Here is a 6,000-nt window from a genome sequence, read left to right as displayed (position 1 = left end):
ACAGAATGTTCCTGCACATTTATGGGCACAAGGCCCCACTGATGTAGGTTGTATGCACATTACACCATACCGAGTTACACTGAAACAAGGTGTTGTTTTACCGCGAATCCGACAATACCACCAGATGCTGTAGTGGCTTTACTGAAAATCATTGACGAGCTCATTGAACAAGGAGTGGTTGTAGAAACCGACTCAAATCTATGTAATTCCCCTATCATTCCGATTCTTAAACGCACTGATCCAAATGCACCTCCAGTTTATCGATTAGTGATCGATTTACGAGAATTGAATAAATGCATTGTACCGCAGTACCCTGTGGTTCCAGACATCTCTTCATTATTGACAGCTATTGATTCAGAGGCAACGTTCTTTACTGTAATTGATCTGAAGAACGCCTTCTTTAGTGTACCTATTGATCCGGAAAGCCAATATCTTTTCGGATTCTGTTTAAATGGCCGAAGCTTCAAATTTACACGCGCACCTCAAGGATTCACAGAAAGCCCCAGCATCTATAGCCAAGCATTAAAAAGAGAACTTGACAGTATTCACATGCCTGACAACACTGCCCTACTTCAGTACGTCGATGATCTATTGATCACCGCCCGAAGTGAACCAGAATGTGAACAAGCATCACTGACAGTTTTGTATTTTTTGGCTGACAAGGGACACAAGGTGTCTCCTTCGAAGCTGCAATTCTGTGTTCAGCAAGTGGTATACCTTGGGCACTTGCTGTCCAAAGGGGGGAGACAGCTAACACCTGATCGTATCCAGTTGATTGTAAACATGTCACAGCCCAAGACACAAAAGGAGGTACGAGCCTTTATAGGCCTCACTTCTTACTGTAGACAATGGATTCCTCAGTATGCATTTCTAGCCAAGCCACTCATACAGTTGACAACCCAGGAGGCAGCGACATCGACTGTCCTCCCTTGGACTCAGGAACATACACATGCTTTTGACGATCTGAAGAAAGCTCTATGTCAAGCACCTGTTTTAGCGACACCATGCTACAGTAAACCTTTTACACTTTTTGTCACAGAACGTGAAGGTACTGCATTATCAGTACTCACCCAGGATCAAGCAGGATCACACAAACCGTGTGCTTATTTTTCTAGTACATTAGATCCAGTAGCCCAGGCTCTGCCTGCGTGCTTGAAATCTGTAGCAGCAACAGCTCTAGCAATCAGACAAAATGATTCCCTAGTGTTAGGACATCAATTGACAGTACAAGTTCCACATTCCGTGGAAGTTCTTTTGAACAGGACACAGACTCAACACTTGACTATAGCACGATTGACAGGTTATGAATTGACATTGTTTCAGCCACACATAGAAATCAGACGTTGCAATACATTGAATCCAGCTACACTTTTGCCACTAAGTGAGACAGACCCTTTGGCACATGATTGTGTTGAAGTCATTACCATTACGACGAAACCCAGACAAGACTTGACAGACACTGCATTACCAGATCCAGACCTGACACTTTATGTGGATGGTTCATGTATGAGAACAAGTACAGGAGAGTTAGTGGCCGCATATGCAGTAACGACAGAAACTGAAGTTATAGAAACGAATCGCATTGACACCCTGTCAGCCCAAGCAGCAGAGCTCATCGCTCTGACTCAAGCCTGTATACAAGCAAAGAATAAGAAAGTTAACATATACACAGATTCCCGTTATGCGTTTGGAGTCGTACACGACTTCGGTGTACTCTGGCGAGAGAGAGGTTTCTTGACCTCTCACGGAGCCAAGATCCAGCACGGTCCCCTCATTCAAGCTCTGTTAGACGCAATACATCTGCCTACAGCGATATCCATCATGAAGTGCAAGGCACATACGAAAGTTACAGATACCATTTCCCAGGGTAACGACCTGGCAGATCGAACCGCCAAGCATACAGCTCAGACTCAGACTCACGCAACTGACCTGACAAAGATAATAGTCCCGACACCGACACATTGCATGACAATTAGGGATCCCGCCCTAGATGTAATTGACATACAGACACATGCTACACCAGACGAAATCAAGTAATGGATTGAACTAGGAGGGATCCAGACAGAGCAGGGATGGATGACGAAGGGGAAAGCCACATGGTTTCTCCCCGACTCAATGGTTCAAGTTATCATTAACACAGTACATAGTCCTGCACATTTAGGAGAAAAAGCCATGCTAGACAGTATTCAAAACCTTTGGTTTAATAAGCATTTACGAGCAGCAGCAAAACAGAAAGTACGTACTTGCATGATCTGTTGTCAGTTCAATCCAGGTAAAGGCATTCCCGTAGAGCAAGGTGGATTTCATCCTCCCGATCACCCTTTTGAAGTTCTCTAGATGGATTATATCCAGATGGAACGTTGTCGAGGATTCAAATATGTCCTCGTAGTTGTATGTGCACTTTCCCGGTGGACAGAAGCATATCCAGTCCCAGATTACACTGCTCCGACCACTGCCAAGCAGTTGGTACGTGAATTCTTCCCCAGGTATGGTTTGCCCCGTATCGTGTATTCAGATAATGGTCAGCCATTCTCGTCCAAGCTTATGAAGCAGGTATCACTCCTGCTAGGTTATCAGTGGAAGTTCCACTGTGTCCGACATCCCGAGGCAGCAGGTCTCGTCGAGCGACATAATCAGACCCTGAAAATACGTCTTGCCAAGATTTGTAGAGAGAAAGGCGTTGACTGGATAGTAGCTTTACCAGTTGCACTCTTTTACATGAGAATGATCGCACATTCAAGAACAGGGCTATCCCCGTATGAGGTGGTCTTTGGTAGGCCACTGAATATGTGGGGGACGCCTCTGCCTCGTAAAATAACAGATGTTGACTGTAATATGCTGACAGATTACCTTGCTTCCTTGATGTCTGCACTACAATCATGTCGTTCACAGGTAGCTGCAGCCTTTCCCGACAACACCGAGGTGAAGCCACACGAGATCGTCCCTGGAGAATACGTTTTTATCCGGAATTTCGACAGGAGGAGTCCGCTGGAGCCCCGTTGGCAGGCGCCGAAGCTTGTGTTATTAACAACATGGACAGCAGTCAAAGTGGAGGGCCACAAGGGCTGGCTCCACTCGAGTCATGTGAAGAGACACTATGGACTACAGCCAAAACTAGACTTCCAGCCCTGCCCCCTTCCAGAGACTGATACTAAACTCCCTTTGGTAGAGAAAACTCCTTCCCAGGAATTTCGCATGAAGTTGAGGTCTAGCAAGTCAGACAGTTTAATTGTTTAAGTCCTCCCCTAGGTGAATCGGTTAGACAAGTTCCTGACATGTACCCGCTAGACCCCAATAGAGAGGGAGATAGACAGAAACAGATCAAGAAACATGAATATTGTAAATCTCTCCGCAGTCACTGCATTGTGACATTATTGATTGTTTTTTCTGAGTCTTATGATTATTGCTGCACGTATATTGCTACACATGTACTTTCCTATTTTCACACATGCACATTCTTCTGCAAATGATACTGTCGAGCATACTTTCAGTGAATTGCCCCCGCACGAGTTATCTTACCGACTTGCGCTGCGCAACAATACATTCATCAGCATGTTACATCATTCCCATCAGACCAGCAATGCTACCAATTGTTGGATATGTGGCCGACTCCCTCCCTATCAGAAATACAAGGGAGTTCTGCCCCTCTTTCCGTACCCGTTCACACATAATGGTTCCTGTGGTGCATGGTTTAGTTTAATGAATTCTTTAGATTCTGATTCCGTAGTTTACCAGGGCAATTGGGTATGGGGAAATCTGAACACAGTTTTGCATAAAGTATGTTTCCCTGACAAGGAGGGTCTTCCCCAAAGGACAGGGACCGATCTAGAAAACGAAGTATATGGATTAGGTAATTTTACGCTCAACCTCATGATTCTGAATGTCCAGTCCGAAGCCGAACCAGTCTTGCCCGCTATGTCAGTATTACCAGTCAAAGGTGAATTATGTGTCAGAAAGAATGGTTCAGTACACCTAGGTCATAGTAAATGTACTACTGTGATCGAATTCAGTGATAAAGGCAAGTCTACATTCAGAGCTTCCCGTCATTCCTATTTCATTTGTGGTCATACAGCATATATACGCTTACCTCTAGATTGGGATGGTACTTGTTACATTGCATTCCTTCTGCCACCTGTTTTCCTAGCCCCTCCTGATTATCATAGGGACTCCCATCTAGTACACATTAGACCCAAGAGAGATCTCCCGATTGTCGACTACACTGAAATGGCATGGGAGCAGTATACAGACTTCAATAAAGGTTTCTTTCCCTATTTAGGTGCTGTCTTTAATAGTAAACTGATACGTAAATTAACCAGAACCCTCGAAGCAGTAGTGAATGGAACTACTTCCGCCCTAGGTAACTTAACAGAGGAGCAGTCTGCTATGCGGATTGTTGTTCTTCAAAATCGTCTCGTTCTTGACGTCATCCTGGCCGATAGGGGCGGAGCTTGTAGAGTCATCTGATCGAGTTGCTGTGTTTTCATTCCAGAAAACGCACCCTCAGTATATAGAGCCATAACCCGTCTTCACAAGATTGCAAGTCAGATACACCAGAATCCAGGCACCTGGTTCTGGAGCGTGTTATCAGCCTGGGGATGGAAAGTCCTATCCTTCCTCGGAATAGCCCTTCTTATCGTATTCAGTTGTTGCCTATGTTTACAATGTGGGCCAGCGATCTGTGGTTTGTGTGCCACATCATGTATTCCCCATTCAAGTCCACATTCAAAATCCCGCCAGAAAAAGGAAGAGCAAATGATGTTATATGAACAGATTGATAGACTGATAAAGATTGATATATCATGAAGGGTCCGTAGGGGACAAGGAGGGAATGAGATAATATGAATTTTTATGGTCAATTGTGTCCCCTAACGTAGACCCCAACGGCTCCATGTACGTGCTTCAAGTACATGTATGTTCCCTCCACAACCCGCTATGAAGACGCAAATACATTTGCGTCCAACGTTAACATGTCTTCTTTCAGATCCACCATGAAGGGGTCGAATATTCAGTTCCTAAGTATGCCGTGCCACCGTCTTTACATGGTGCACTTTCACGTTTTCTTGACTCTGGCGAGTTAGGCCCTGATTCCTGCCATCGAGCCCTTTCTGCCTTCTGCCTCTGAAAGCTGCAGCCTGGATCTGCATCCATGACCCTTACCCTACTCCCTGCGCGGCTAACGGTGCCCGGCTCGGCCTGCTTGCCTGCCAAGACAATTCAGCCTTCAAGTTATCTGCTCCGCTCCTCGAAAATACATTCCTGTCTAGTGATTTAGGAAAACATCTCCCCAGCTGCAGAGCAAAGGGCCCGGCCTTTCTGTCTCCGTGCAAGTAATTCATTGCTCCTGTTACCATGGTAGGCCCATGGCCCCTCGCATTACACGTAGACACTTAGACGCATATGCACGCACTAGCAGTCAGTATAGAATAGCCTCTGCCCGAGAGACCTTTCCTTCTAGATAGTGCAGTTCCTCAAACACAAGATATTAGATATGATTTGGGTTTAGGTTGTTCTGACACGCCAGACTTCTGTCTCCACGTATAGTGCTAAATGTCAAGTCCCCTTCACCCTCCAGTTCAACGTCAATCACACGTCATGCTGCTGCGCGCGCATCTCTGCCATATATTTCTGCTGACACTGCAGGATTCCTCTATGGATCCACCCACCTGTGACACTTTCATGTGACGTTTCCAGCACACACCTCCGTTTACGCCCTCGTGCACGCCTTCTGTTACGTACATATGTTCTTATCTCTTTTCTCTCAGCTGTTACGCCTTCTGTATCCATCACCATTATATGCATATACTATATATATTGTACTCTGTTAATAAAGCATTGTCTATCCCTTCCTGAACCTTCGTGGTGATGGAACATGATACCTGGTTCGAACCAATTCCATTTTATGGAATAAAACTCTTATAAACTCAGATGCCACGGACTCTGCCTCTCATTTTTGATTGAGTTATTCTTATTGAACTTTACCGCATAGAAATTCCGCATAGG

The sequence above is a fragment of the Lissotriton vulgaris genome, chromosome 5 (genome assembly GCF_964263255.1).
Source record: "Lissotriton vulgaris chromosome 5, aLisVul1.2, whole genome shotgun sequence".
Classification (NCBI taxonomy): Eukaryota; Metazoa; Chordata; class Amphibia; order Caudata; family Salamandridae; genus Lissotriton; species Lissotriton vulgaris.
Note: the sequence above shows the minus strand (reverse complement) of the source record.